Here is a 15,545-nt window from a genome sequence, read left to right on the forward strand (position 1 = left end):
GAAAAGGAGGTGACACATGTAACACTCAAATAACTAGTACTTAGAAAAACTCAGTAAATACCAGTTCTGTGTCTCCAAGGTCTGCCTCTGAGTTCTCTCCCCTGTGTCTGTGGTCATCTCTCCCACAAACACGTCTTCACTGGGGCCCCACATCTGGCCGGAGGCAGAAATTACCATCTCTGCCTTCTGTACGAGCCACCGAGGCCTGCACAGAGGGACAGTCTGGGAAAGGAAGAGAGTATTATCAGTTTTGACCTCTAAGTACAGCCCTCTTTCCAGTTCAGGAATTCCCTCCACCCTGCGCAGCACACAGGCCTCCTTCCTTGCCAACTGCTCATGGCAAGGAGCTTGGTCCTGCCCAGGGCAGCCCATCCACTGTCAGATAGCTCTGCTTGTTAGAAATTTCTTCCTTCCAGTGAGCAGAGACCTGCCTGCCTTTACTTCCATCTCTAGTTTTGGCCATCCCCACGGGACCACTCCCTCCTCCCCTCACTGTTTCAGATGTTTGAACGTTGCCCTTGGACTGCTCCAGTCTTGCCCTCAACTCCCTCTGCCCTAGTCTGAGATGCAGTGTGGTGGAATAGTTAAGATCTTGAACTCTAGAGCCTGGCTCTCCCAGTTCAGATCCCGGCATAGCCCCTTGCTAGCTATGTGGCATTGTGAATTTCTACACTTCAAAGAGACAGCTGCGAGACTCCTTCCTCCGGTCATCGTCTCCCATCTGCAGAGTGACTGTTCCTCAATGGACAGTTTTATTCACTTTGTGTGTATTCTCTTTGTAAATCGTTCAGTCGTGTCCGACTCCTTGCGACCCCATGGACCGTAGCCCACCAGGTTCCTCTGCCCATGGAATTCTCCAGGCAAGAAAACTGGAGTGGGTTTCCATTCCCTTCTCCTGGGAATCTTCCCCACCCAGGGATCGAACCTGGGTCTCCTGCACTGCAGGAAGATTTTGAGCCACCAGGGAAGCCCTTATTCACTTTAGTTGGCAGCAATTGTACCTCATAAAGGAAAACAGCCCATTCTTTTGTTCATTCAGTCCTAGACCTTACATGTGAAGGCAGCCTCTGTCTCCCAGGGGGAACCAGTCTCCCCCTGCCCCAGCAGCTGTTCTCAGAGGAAGACCTTTCAAACAGTGTTCTGGTGGAAGTGAGAGCATATTGATTTATCTTCAAGCTGCATTTGCAGAGTCAGCATACTTTTTAACCTATATTTTGTGTTTGTTCTATAGGTTGAATGTGTTCCCCCAAATTCATATGTTGAAACCTAATGAATGTGATGGTATTAGGAGGTGGGGCCTTTGGGAGGTGCTAAAGTCATAAGAGTAGAACCCTCATGAGCAGGATTGTTATTGTTTAGTTGCTAAGTCATGTCTGACTCTGCAATCCCATGGGCTGTAGGCCTTCCAGGCTCCTCTGTCCATGGGATTTCCCAGGCAAGAATACTGGGGTAGGTTGCCATTTCCTTCTCCAGAGGATCTTCCCAACCCAGGGATCAAACCTGAGTCTCCTGTGTCTCCTGCAGTGGCAGGAGGAATCTTTACCGCTGAGCCACAGGGAAGCCCCAAGAGCAGGATTGGTGGTGGTTTAGTCACTAAGTTGTGTCCGACTCTTGTGACCCCATGGACTGTAGCCTGCCAGGCTCCTCTGTCCATGGGATTCTCCAGGTAAGAATATTGGAGTGGGTTGCCATTTCCTTCTCCAGAGGATCTTCCCAACCCAGGAATCGAACCCGGGTCTCCCGCACTGCAGGCAGATTTCTTTACCAAAAGAACTCCCTTGTCCCTTTTACCATGTGAGGACGCAGCAAGAAGACTGCTGTCTGTGAATCAAGAAATAGGTCCCCTCCAAACACTGAATCTGCAATCTCCTCCATTTTGGGCTTCCTAGTCTCCAGAACTGTGAGAAATAAATTTCTGTTGTTTATATGCCACCTGGTCTATGCTGCCGCTGCTGCTAAGTCGCTTCAGTTGTGTCTGACTCTGTGCAACCCCATAGACGGCAGCCCACCAGGCTCCCCCGTCCCTGAGATTCTCCAGGCAAGAACACTGGAGTGGGTTGCCATTTCCTTCTCCAATGCATGAAAGTGGAAAGTGAAAGTGAAGTCACTCAGTCATGTCTGACTCTTAGCGACCCCATGGACTGCAGCCTACCAGGCTCCTCTGTCCATGGGATTTTCCAGGCAAGAGTACTGGAGTGGGGTGCCATTGCCAGATTTCTGTTATAGTGGTCTGGATGAACCGAGACAGTTTGCTTTCTTGGAGTGACTTTGGAAGATGACAGAGGTGATGGAATGGAAGCGAAAGTCCACCCCAAGACACTATTTGGTGCTACCCCTGCAAACATGGAGAGGAAGGTTCATGTTAGGGCTGCCCTGAGGCTGCTGTAATCCCAGGAGAAACTGTCCATCGGTGGACAGGCCGATGATGGCATTTGAAGAAGTGGGGAAAGCTACTTGCCCTCCATCCCTTAACCAAGCTGCTAGTACCTCCAGGAGGGGTCCAGGTACCCTGCTGGTCATTCATTCTTTAGCATGAACTACTTGATCAGATTGCTGTCCAATGCTGACTGGGAGAAACCTATAGGAGGGCTTCACCTCATGCTCTGAAAATTGTGCTGAAATGTCCCGCTACTAAGCTAAATTGTTATCTATCTCTTCCCAGTTTGCATTAAAGAACAAAACTACTACTTAGAATTATCTCAATTTTTCGGTTTTCTCCTGTTGGTTTTTCTTAAGCTCCTGGCACCTGCTTGACAGCTAATGAGCGCTCCCAGGAAGTAAAATGAAATGTACAAATCACAAACAAATATTAATGAGAATTATCAGAGTCAGCCGGTTCTGCTGAGTTTCGTAGAATATTTTAATGGTGTACGTGCATGGCCACCCACTCCAGTGTTCTTGCCTGGAGAATCCCAGGGACGGCGGAGCCTGGTGGGCTGCCGTCTAGGGTCGCACAGAGTCGGACACGACTGAAGTGACTTAGCAGCATATGTGGGTTATGATTTAACATTGTGGGTACATTTTCTGCTGGTAAAATTGTTTCCAGTTCATGGGATGGAGCACATATTTGATGTTGTATGGAGTTCCCCCAAGAATTCCGTGACTTTTGGTTTGGGCAATGGGATGAGGATGGACATAGTGGCAAAGAGAAGATGGGGCCTCCAGAGGGATGGGGTGCTCCAAATTCAGGACTGCACCCAACACACCCTCCATCCCATCCAAGGCTCAGGTCCTGGTGGCTCGAGACCTCTCAGATCTGCCCCCTCCCTCTCCTACTTCTAACAACCTCGTCTCACCGAGATTTCCGTAGCTGTTTCTATCACCACCACTGTGCCCCTCCAGTCTTTTCTCCACAGCACACCAGGGGGGTCTTTCAAAAACACCAATCTGGTTACATTGTCCCTTGTAAAAAATCTTCTAATTTTTTATTTTATCTTGGAATATAGTTGATTAATAATATTGTGTTTGTTTTAAATCACAGCAAAGAGATTCTGTTGCAAAACAGAAACAGATTCACAAACTATGAAAACAAAGTTATGTTTCCCAAAGGGGAAAGGAAGGGGAGGGAGATAAATTAAGAGTTTGGGATTAACATATACATACTACAGTGTGTAAAGTAGACCATCAACAAGGACCCACTGTATAGCACAGGGAACTCTACTCAGTACTCTGTAATTGCCTATACAGGAAAAGAATCGGAGAAAGAATGGATATACGCATAAAATCTTTTTAAAAACCCCTGTGGCCTCTAGGGATAAACACCAGATTCCTTTTTAGTGTGATTTGCAAGGGCCGTTGGGATCTTATCGCACTGTTTCGCTCTCCCTTTCCACCTCTGTGCTATACCCACCCCAAAATGTGATGCAACTCTGTGTCTCAGGGCTTTAGCAAATCTTCCTAGAAATTGCTGGACTTAACCACTCCCCTCATCTGGCAGGCAATACATATGTGTGTGTGCACACACACACACATACACTTAGACTAATTCCTATAGATCTCAGTTTAGATGCCAAGTGACTTGAATGCCTCCCAACAACTGACATTGCCCATCTAGTGCCCTCCTATGCCCCCTGGACTCACTTATGCCAGAACTAGTCAGTCACATTACCCTCATCTTTTTGCTGGTCTCTCGCCTCCACTGGACTGTGAGTACCTGGAGAATAGGATTGTCCTGCCATATCCCAGCTGTTTCATGTAGTGGATACTCAACAAATACCTCTTGAAAGGAAGGAAGAAAGAAAGAGGAATTCAACTTTATTTGGCTAATCTCACAGTCCAGACAGGGCCAGCCTGGTCATTTGTAAGAAATTCATGTCAGTTCAACTTATAGTTCACAAGCACAGCTACATCCCAGGTCTGTGCTGGGTGCTGAAGGAGGGAGAAGGGGGTAGGACAAGGGGTCTGCTCTGGAGGGATTTGAGACGAGCCTACAGCTACAGCAAAGCAGACTGTGTCCATGCTGCAAACTACACACGCCAAGAGCCCTGGGAACTTGCATCTGGAGGAAGGGGACCCAACGTCAGGGTGGGGAAGGTGGGGATCGAGGGAGCAGAGACTCCTCCTGCACTCGAGTGCCTCTGCTGGCTTCATTAGTCTTCAGAGGCGATGGGTTTCTGTTGAGAGTCGAGGTCAGGCATCACTCCCTGGATGGAATCATTCATGCACGCCTCTATACTGCCCAATCCACAGCCCTGTTTGGGAATATGTTCCTGCTTACCAAGCCACTGCCCAGGCTAGGAGCATGACCTTGGAGTCGACTGCCTGGGTTCCAATCCCAGCTCTGCACCTGCACGCAGAGTACCTGTGATGATGGGCGAGTTCCTCCACCTCTCGATGCCTCGGTTTCCTCATCCGTACAATAGAGATGATAGTAATCCATTTTTCATAGTCTCATTGCCAGTGTTAAATGAGTTAATACAGTTAACAACTCAGAACTATGCCTGGCACAGGACACAGATTATATACATCTTTCCAGCAGCATTATTAATTAGCCTGTGTGCCTATAAATCTCTTTTTCTAGTTTATGAGCTTTGTTTTTTACTGTCATTGAGCTCTGTGTGCATAAGCTCAGTCACTCAGTCTGACTCTGTGCGACCCCATGGACTGTAGCCCGCCAGCTCCTCTGTCCATGGGATTTTCCAGGCAAGAATACTGGAGTGGGTTGCCATTTCCTCTTCTAGGGGATCTTTATGGCCCAGGGATTGACCCCACGTCTCTTGTGTCCCTTACATTGCAGTTGGATTGTTTACCACTGCACCATCTGGGAAGTCCTCATAAGAGCATTTAGTACACTTAACAACATTTTATGCATGCAACACATTATCATTTACTACAGGCATGATGTCCAACAGATCCCGAGAGCTTATTCACCTTGTTGAACTGAAACTTTATACTTGTTGAATGGCAGCTCCCCACTTCTCCTCTCCCCCTCTCTGCCCCCGGCAACCACCATTCTGTTCTCTGCTTCTGAATCTGACTGTTTTAATACCTCGTGGAAGTGGAATCCTAAATATTTGTCCGTTTGTGACTGGCTTTTTTCACGTAGCATAATGTCCTCCGTGTTCACCCGTGTTGTTGCACACGGCAGGATTTCCTTTCTTTTTAGGGCTGAATACTATTCCATCGTGTGTAGACACTACCTATTTGTTATCCGTTCCCCTGTCCGTGGACCCTTAGTTGTTTCTGCATCTTGGCTACTGTGAGTAAAGCTGCAATGAGCATGAGAGTGAGATGCCACTTTGAGATCCCGATTTCAGTGTTCTTGGGATAAATGCTCACATGGAATTGCTGGATCACATGGTAGTTCTATTTTTATTTTCTGCATGAACTGCCATACTGTCTTCTGTAGTGGCCATGCTGTTTCACATTCCTACCACCAGTGGACAAGGGTTCCAATGTCCCCACTTATGAGCTTCTTGGCATCAGAGCCTGATTCTGGTTCTGTTTGCAGGTCCCTCAACACCTGGCATAGGAATTGCACATAACATGCTTTGGAAAGGTGGATTAGTAATAATAATAATAATTCAGTGCTTGAATTGGCTGAGCCAGGACTGAATGAACTCAGTTTTTCTAGATGGATTCAAAGCTATTCTGTGTGTGCCCAAATGGAATCAACCTATGAACAAACCATCCTATTTGTGGGATGGTCCCAGTGAAGAAAACTACAGCATCTCCCTTCCTCTTGGCCTTCAAGAGTTTCTGTCTGGAACCTGGAAGCAGCCCCAGGGGACTGAACAGAGGTGGTGTTGCGAGCGCATGGGGTTTAGCAAGCTGTTCTGGGAATGGAATTTCCTGGCTTCTCTGGAGACTTTTCAGCATCTGGGCCATAGAGGAGGGCCTGGGAGGATGAATGAGGGTGGACAGGGGCAGCATAGGAGGGTCCACAGTGGCTTGGAAAGGACACTTGACTGAAAGCAGGGCCAGAGTCCGCCATCTCAGAGAGGCTGGGCCTCCAGCATGGCAGGTGTGGCTGGGCCCCAGTCAGCCTGCAAAGTCCCAGTCCTGTGTGACTCAGAATAAATTGCTTCCTGTCTTAGCTTCTCCTCTAAGGGATGCTTGGGTATAGATATGGGGCTACTCTGCCTGTACATGGTGGGTGCCCCCAGCCTGGGCAGCTTAAGGCAAGAGACAGCCTGACATGATGGAAAGGACTTGGGGTCTGGGAGTCACATTGTCCTGGCTTCGGATCCTGACTCTGCCACTTAGCTGGGTGGAAGACCTGGACGAGACATGGAGCTCCTCAAAGATTCCGTTCCCCAGTGTGGTACAAATGTGTCGTTGTCCCAACTGGGGCTGCATGAGGTTGAGATTAAGCTCAGGAAGGATGCTGTGTCCCCCTGAGTCCGGGCATTGCCTCATCCTTCTCTGATATTGTGGCTTTTGCTCCAGGAAGATGGATGTCCCAGCTAGTCCAGGGCTTTCAGATGAGCTAAGACTTCCAGCAGGGACTTTGCTGCAGACCTCCTGAGCAGTGTGGGCCAGTGAGGTCCATCCTTTGGTCAGGAGCAAGTGCCCTGGGGCAGTCCCCCTCCCAGGACAAGGACGGGCCCATTTGGGAGATGGAGGGACACGCCCATTTGGGAAATGGAAACACTGAGGCACAGGAAGGAAAAATGACTCACTTAGACTGCCTCAACTCTGTCTAGGTAGGTGAGTTACTCACATGAATGAAAGAACCATTGTTCACTCAAGGTAAACGTGAAAATTAGAGGCAAAAGGTCTTCTTGCTCCACCTTCCCCCTCACATTTTACTTCCAACTTAGAGAAAGTCTAGGTGGTCTATGAGCCTTGCTGTTCTCTGCCCTGGAAGTTCCAGCCTCTGTGCTTCTGTACTTTTGTCTCATTTCATTTTGTTTTGTGCTTGTGACACTGTTTTCCATATTGAGCAACGAAGTCTGTTTAGCCAAATCCTCCGCATTCTTTAAAGCTCAAATGAAACCCTTCTCCTTTTCCTCCTCCTCCTCGAGGACATCCTCTGGGTTCAGGCCTGGCTGCCCTTGTGCAGCTGCTTTCCACGGCTGCTGCGGTGCATTCTGAGCCCTCTGTTGCGGCTGTCTGGCCTTGGTCTCTCACCATGCCAAGGGTGTGTTTCTTACCAGTTCACCAAGTTACGTGCTCTTGCCCTCCCAACCTTCGGGTAGGTCCTGGTACCATCAAGGCTAGTTTCAGCACAGTCAAGAGGGAGAGTTGGAACACGCACCTAGATCCCTAACTAGAATCCGCTGGAAGCTTCTTTGCTTCCCTTTGGTCTCAGCTCCCACTGCCCTAGGGTGGCTCAAGGTCTATGGTTATAATTGCAGCACATGCCTCTGTGTGTGGGGCGGGGGCGGGGGGGTGAGGGGGGGAGTGGAGGGGAGAAAGAGATACAGAGAAACACAGAGACAGAGGAGGGAGTGGAAAGAGAGTGAGGGGGATGGGGACTGGAGCAGGGAGCAGGCTCTGCCAGGCCACACAGGCCATGTTTCTGTTTCGAGGTGAGAGTGAAGCAATCCTTCTTCTCCATCAGCTAACACGCCCCGCAGATGCTCTGTGGGATGCTAAGTCTGCGAGCTGGAGCAGGCCAGCCATTCTGATTCCAGCAGGGTCCAATCTCTGTCACCTATAAAGACAAATACCAGTGTCCTTAAAGGTTCACTAATAATTATAACAACAGCTGCAGGCATCTAGGGCATTTACCATGCTAAGCACTTTACATGTGTTATTTTAATTTTTCCAAGATCTATTTGAGGTATTCTGATTTTTCAGTTGAGGAAGTCAGGGTTCAGAAAGATTCCATGCCACAACAAGCAAAGGATGCAGACCCACAGCAGTCTGTCTACCCCCAAGCCCATGCTCATCTCCATTGCCCAACAGAATCCTATGGCTCAGGAGCCTGGACTCCTAGGTGTAAGGTCCTGGCTTTCCTGCCAGTCTCCATCTGTGGGACATTAACTGCACCAGGCCTCAGTTTCTTCCTCCTTAAAATGAACCAAATGCTGCTGAAGGGCCCCGCCAACTGTCACATGCTGAGAAGCGGATTCTGAATTCTTGAAGCTAAGATGCAGTCATTTTCATTCTGTGATTCCTGGATTTTGGCCATAGACTTTAAGATCCTGGAATCCTGTGATCCCCATACCCTTCAATGTTCGTTAGAATATAGGTTCCGTGGGGACATTAACTTCTGTCCATCCATACATTCAGTTCAGTTCAGTTCAGTCGCTCAGTCATGTCCGACTCTTTGTGACCCCATGAATCGCAGCACGCCAGGCCTCCCTGTCCATCACCAACTCCTGGAGTTCACTCACACTCATGTCCATCCAGTCAGTGATGCCATCCATACATGCCCTGCTACAAGTCAGGGCCCAGCAGAGCCAGCACTTGACATCAGTCAATATTTGTTGGCTGAATGACTGACCCACCCCCACTTCTGCCTCCTGCTATGGTCAGCAGTCCGTGCCCACACTCTGGCTGGAGCCTATGTCCTGAAATGTGGCCAGTTAGCCAGTGATGCACCAGCTCTGGACCAGCAGGCAACAAATTTGCCCTCTAGCCCTGCTTGGCCACTAACCAGCAACATGACTCCACGCAAGTCACCTAACCTCTCTAAGGATCTCATTCCCCCATGAAGACTAGATGAAGAGTCAGAGAAACACACCAAGCTCATTCCTGCCTCCGGACCTTCGCGTGTAGCACTCCCTCTGCCTGAAACACTCTTTCCCATATTCATTTACTGCTGTCTCTTTCCCCTATTGGAATTTGGACTCCAAGAGGGGTTTTGTTTACCTGATTCAGTGCCTAGAAGACACATAATGGGTGCTCAGTAATATTTGTTAAGGCAGAGACCAAGATTTGTGGACTTGCCCTGGCCCTGAGACCTCTGCCCAAGTTCTGGTCCCCAGATGCTGAGCCACTTGGGACAGCTCTGTGCCCAGGGGCTAACTTAGCCTGAACTCCCATGAGGCCCAGGTGGAAAATATACCCATTTTTTATGGTGTGTTGCTTGAGGTCTGGTGTCTGTTGCTGTCACTCACACAGCCAGAGAAGAAGGAGGATCCTATATTTGAGAGTTGGGAGAGTAAGGAGGAATAAGATGTCTGACCCTGCTGGGCTTCCGCAAACTGCTTTGCTCACGTCTTCTCATCCTTCCCCAACTCTTCTCAGCTCCACACAAGTCTTCACTGCCCATAGGAGAATGCAGACTCTGAACCTGGAATTCATGGCTCTCTGTGACCTAGCCCTGCCGTGATCGCCAATCTGCTTTTTCCCAGCTCTCCTAGGAGAGGTCTCAGCTGCAGTGTGGTCCAAGAACTACTTTCTCCAATGCACTAGACCAGTCCTCTCACCAAACTCTGCTTGTTTGTGCTATATTGTCTGCCCAGAATGCTCTCCACTGCTCCTCCTCCAGGAAGCCCTCCCTGACCACACCCACCCAGAGACCTATCCCTTGTCTGGGCTTCTCCAGCTCTCCTAGACTTGCTTGCTTCTAGAGGATGCTCGAGAGTCAATATGTAGCTATTCCCTACATGGTGGGTGCCCCTCCCCTATGGGAAGCCCCATAGGCAGGAAGGGGAAAGGACTTGTTCCCTCTGTCCATCCTGGGCTTGATCAAATGAGGTCATGGGTGCGCCTTTAAGCTGTAAAGTCCTGTCCCACCTTGGCCCAGGCCCCTTTATCTCTTACCTTAACTCTTCCACCAGCATCTCTGTGGGCCTCCCTGCCTCCAGTTCACATGGCCCATCTAGCATCCCTGCTGAGCTAGACACGGGGCCCTTCTGAAACACCAATCTGATCATTTCCCTTCTCCAGTGACTCTCCTTGCCAGTAGCTTCTGGCCCCATGAGCTTGTCCCCTGCTCTCAGACCCTCCTCCTTGCCTTTGTTCAAGTCATCCCTCTGCCCAGAATGTCTTTCCTTCTCCTTCTCCTCCTTGTTCTATGAGACCATCCCCTTCCTCCAGAATTCCCTGACCCTCCAGGCACATCCAGCCACCCTGAGGGCCTCCGTGACCATCTCTGTGTGATGGCACCTCCCCAGCTGTGCCTCATTCCTCATTCATTCGCACAGATGCCTCCATGGTCTTCAGAATTGGCTTGAAGAGAGAAGTGCTAAAGTAAGAGTTTCTCCTGGTGGGAGGTGTGATCCACTGAAGATATTCTGTGAGCCAGGCCTGGTGCTGTATAAACTCCAGTTTACTTAGGCCCACCTGCTGTCCTGAAAAAAAAAATCACTGTCTTTTTACCTATGGCAGGACTGAGGTCCAGAGATGCTGAGGGCCTGGCTCGAGGTCATGCAGCAGATGTGGCACAGGGATCCTGGTTGACTGATTTCACAGTTCCCTCCAAAGTGCATGATCGTGACAGAGGTAAAAATAACAGATCTCTTTCCAAAACGTAACTGTTAATGAACTACCTGGGGATTTGGGCTGTCTGGTTCCTCCATGTCTCCCAGGGGTGCGTCCATCTCAGCCCTGACAAGCATCTGGCTGGTGTACAAGGGGCCACAGTCCCCATCCACCTTCCTGTCGACTTGGTCAGGCTTGCTCTGGGATCCTCCAGGTTACCTAGGCCCAGGCTCCAGACCAAGGTTAGACCTAAGGTGTCTCTGCAGGACTCCTCAGAGAGCCAGGGCCACCCTGTGCCCATGTCTGCCCAAGCCTGATATCCATGTTGCAGATCAATAAATCTGTCTCTTGCTCTTCTCTCCCGACCATCTGTTCTCCCTGGTGGTCCCCAGGGAGTCTGCCAGGCTGGCTGCTATCTCCCAGGTTGGAGGGAAGAAGCTATTTTGGGGCCATCTGTTTGAGAGGTGCCTCCGGCTGGGGTTCCACAGCTGAGGGAAGCTGCCCAGGCAGTGGGGGGCTGTCAGGAGGGGACAGCAATCTGAGAATGAGAACCACCTTTATCTTTAGGCTTGGGGCCAGGCCATGCCAGCTCTCCCTTGACTCGGGCAGACCTGTGAGATCCCAGGCCTGGCTGAATCTTGGACATGTCACGGGGGCAGCTGGTGCCAGAGGGAGTGGTGAAGACAGTCTAAATGCTGTCTCCCCTCTCCTCCCCACCCCCTCCCTCTTTTAAAACACATACACACACCCTTAAAATTGGGTTGCCAGTGACAACCTGGCATATCATCATCTTTTTATATTATTCTTAGCCCCTCTGTTGCCATAGCAACCGAACAATGCTTTTAAATATAGCAGTTAATTTTTTCAGCTCCAGAAACAAAGTTCTGGTGCTGTCCAGAAGGCCGAGGACTGGTTTATTTCCTTGGGACAGAGTCCTTCAGACTCATCTCACCGGATGTCAGCCCCAGAGTGTAAGCTGGGGCTGGCTGTCCTCCAGCTGGCAGGAACCCTCGCTGTGTTCCCTCACCTGGTGACCCTTCAGAGTCAAGGTGTAGCAGACAGAACCCAGGTCCTTTCTATAGCCCCTCAACCCCTGAGACCCTCACTTTTCCTCTTTATGCCTCAGTTTCTTGAGCTGGGTAATGGGGGGGATGCTATATGCTTCCCAGATTTCAGTGGGGCTTAGAAGGATCTAAAGGAGGTGCAGATGGCCCTGGGAGATACTCAGTAAATCATCTGTGCTTCTTTTCCTTTCTCCTTCCCTTCCCCCATCCCTTTTCTTCCTTTCTCTGTTTCTGTCCTTACCTCCCTCTCTTTTGCATTTTTCTCAACCCCTACTCTCCACTGCTTTGAATTATTGATGTTAAATTCCCAGCCAGTAACATCAGAGGGTTAAAATCCATAACCAGCCTTCCTCTGGCCTCCCCTCGGATCGACCCTCCCTCCGTGGGCTGGTGAGCTCATCAGAGTCATTAATCATACATCATGGCTTGAGAACCCAGGGCCCTGTGGTCCAGCTGCTGAGCAATCCCGGGCAGGAGGCAGCCCAGGCAGGATGTCTTATGGAAGGGCCGGGCTGGCTCTGAAGCCTCGGGCAGAGTAAGATACCGTTAGTGGGAGGTTACCTGGGAAGGGGGGCTGACCACTGGTGGAGGGGCTACATGAGAGAGTGCTCCCTGGCCCAGTAGCAGGAAGTGTTATTTCCAGGTGCCCTTGACTCCTGACTTACTCCCACCATCATCTCAAACCTCTCCCCAGACCCTCTCCCAGGCTTGCTCACCACCCACTCACCTCTCTGTATTCCAGAGTTCAGCATGGCAGGGCTTTGAACAACAGGCATCAATGTTTCTGATGCTCAGAAGCAGTCAAAATATGGTAGGGACTGCCCATCAGGGAGTAAGTTTCCCATCATTGGAGAGGTCAACTAGAAGAGGTTGCCCAGGGGTCAGGACGTTGTGGAAAGGATTGTAGTACCAGGTTACAAGTAGAATAAACTCTGCCCTCAACCTATGATCCTATAATGAAAACAATAATATTAAAATCACCTTATAATTTTGCAGAACCTTTGCACTGATTATTATCCTCATTCATAATTTAAAAAAAAATAAAGTTAACTTGCCCAGTGTCATTAGGCTGATAAGAAGCTGACTCTGAATCTGCTTGTCTATCTTCCTCATGATTCTTCAAGTTCAGTTTTCCATGCTGGAAGCTGCATGGTGGGGGGTGTTGATGGAGCAGTGCTGAGTGTGGCTTTAAGCTGAGTCCCCAGCCAGTGGTGTGGAGACATGCAGGAGCCAGAGGCTGCTCCGGGTGCTGGAGATCTTTTTCTCCAGCTGGGACCAACAGCAGACGCAGGAAGAGACCATGAGTGCTCTCGGGGTTGTGGGAGCCTTGAGGAGGGACAGATGCTCTGGGATGCAGCCCAGGCACAGGTTGTGAGGGGGCAACTGTAGGAAGGGAAGGTGGCCGCCCTCTCTAGGCCGCTGTGGGCCACAGATTCTTGTGGACATTTAGCACCTCACTTTATTTAATCCCCCTCTGCTCTGTGAGTGCAGTACAACAGCCGGTTTTGACAGATGCTGTGCTGAATTTGTCAAGGTCATACAACTCAGAAGTGCAGGCACCATGTGTGTCTGACACCAAGGCACCACTGACATCAGTGGGAGGTGACAGGGGGAGGGGCAAGCCTATGGTGTCTGGATGGCCCAGGGTCTGGCTGTCAGTCTTCATTGTCTCAGATGTGGGCGACTGGTGAGCCAGGAGGTGGTGACCGAACGGGCCTGGCCCCCACCCGGCACAGCTGCATGGCACTTTCCCCAACCCCGGGGCAGGATAGAGGTGGGGAAAGCGGTTGTGGGCACAGAGGGCATGCTACGCCCTGGAGAGGAGACCTGGGGCAGTTTCTGAGTCCATGGCTGGTCCTCTGTGACCCCTGAGGCAGGTTATCTCTGGGCCTTGGTTCCTTCACTCCAAAGGCAAAGTATTCACTACCCTGTGTATTTCTTGTGCTCAAGTTCATTTTTCATGGTTGGCATCAATCTGACTGTCTCTACTGAAACATCAGCCACAGCAGGTGCCTACTCTTCCCGTATCCTGGGGTTGTTTTCTCTGTAGCACCCTGACATTCTATCATATTCCTCTTCATTTATCTGACTACCTTTCTCTGCTGTGAAACTGTACATCCCACGAGGGCTGGGACTGAACTTTATTCAGGGCTGTGTCTCCAGTACCTAAGCAGCGCCTGGTACAGACAAGCCCAGGCACATAGTGAATGAATGAACGAATGCTTGACCACGTGATCAGGGTGGCGTCCCTCCTTCCTGCTTCGCCGGCTCTGTCCGTGCCTTCTCCTGGCAGTTGTCGCAGGGCACAGGGTTTGCATATGTGCCTTCTGTCTCCCCTACGCTGTCAGGTTCCTGGGTCTGAGCACAGAGCCAAGCCTAAAAGAGGTGCTTGATGAACGTTCGTGGAAGCGCTGAATGGAAGCCTTCCCCCCGCCCAGGTGTCAGTTTCCCTATTTGTAGACTGTGAGGGTGCTCAGAGGCCTTTTAAGCGCCCTCCCTTGGTGACAGTCCGGGATTTGTCACCTGTTGGCTGGCATTTCTGCACCTGCCCTTGGGTGTATTTGCTGCCCCAGTGCTTGTCCTGACCCTCCAGGGTTGGTCACTGGCCAGAGCCTGACTTCCCCCTGTTGAGCAATTAAAACCCCAGAATAGCCTTTTGTTCAGAAACAGGTGCCTGGACCCTGTATTTATCTCCAGCGTGCATGCCTAGTGTTCTTGGGGCCCTGCCAGCCATGTGGTGGGCATCACTGGGACCACGCGGACTTCTCAGCCCCAAGAGGCCACCCCTGGCATCAGCAGACAGCCAGGGCCAAGAGGAGTGTGCACCCCTGAGAGCCAGGCACTTGTGGAAGGCATCTCATGTCTCTCAGGAAGGCTTTGCAAGGTTGGTGTCATCAGCCTCATGTCACAGATGGGGCTCGAACACTGAGAGCGGCACCCTCCCTGTGGATGTGCCTCAAGCTCACAGAACACGAAGGGACAGGACTGGGGTCCGAACACAGGGCCATCAAGCTTTTTCACTGTCCTGCTTGGCTTTCCCTGGTTGGTGGGTGCCATCAACACCCTGAAGCTATAGCCCAGTGACCACGGGTGAGTGGGTAAGAGAGGGGACCAACTCATGGATATACTCGTGGGGTCTACATTTGCAAGTAACCAGACTTGGTTTTTGGTCTCACCTCTTGCCCCACCTCCATGCCCTCTGTGTGTTCTTCCAGGTCCTGTGAAATCTCACATCCTCTCTGAAGGACATGACAGCAATCTAAAATGCTAGGGAGACAGACGCCTGGGACTTGAGATCAACCACGCCCATGGGGCTGGGCAGGCACTCAGGGCCAGCCCAGGGGTTGGCAGAGGGAAAACCCAGTCCAGGCCTGCAGCAGGGACCAGAGAAACTGCCAACGTGGGCTGTCAAGGGGACATCCAGGCACTGCCACTTACCAGCCAGGTGACCTTTGGTAAGCTGGCCTTCAGCTCCCTTTTCTATAAAATGGGACGAATGATAGCAACTGCCAGATGGGGCCCTCTTTGGGGATTTGATAAAGTGATCCCTGCAAAATGCTCAGATGGGCACCTGGCAGGGAGCACGTGCTTTACAACCACTGCTGACACTGCTGTCTCACCACCCTTCTGAGCAGTCTTAGCACCGGGCTCGTGGGGCTGCAG

The 15,545-nt window shown here is 50.7% G+C and overlaps 1 protein-coding gene across 4 annotated transcripts in view; it reads left to right on the forward strand.

Moving 5' to 3' along the window:
- HIVEP3 (HIVEP zinc finger 3) overlaps positions 1-15,545 on the forward strand; it is a 565,238-nt gene that overhangs the window by 355,374 nt on the left and 194,319 nt on the right. For 3 of the 4 annotated variants that reach the window (XM_059885183.1, XM_059885185.1, XM_024990208.2), the window contains exon 1: positions 44-10,839. The exons of the other annotated variant lie outside the window; for it this stretch is intronic. The gene's annotated coding sequence lies outside the window, so the exon portion shown is untranslated. Of the gene's footprint in view, positions 1-43; positions 10,840-15,545 lie in introns of those variants that run through there. 4 annotated transcript variants of the gene reach the window in all.

Source organism: Bos taurus, chromosome 3, assembly GCF_002263795.3.
Source record: "Bos taurus isolate L1 Dominette 01449 registration number 42190680 breed Hereford chromosome 3, ARS-UCD2.0, whole genome shotgun sequence".
Classification (NCBI taxonomy): Eukaryota; Metazoa; Chordata; class Mammalia; order Artiodactyla; family Bovidae; genus Bos; species Bos taurus.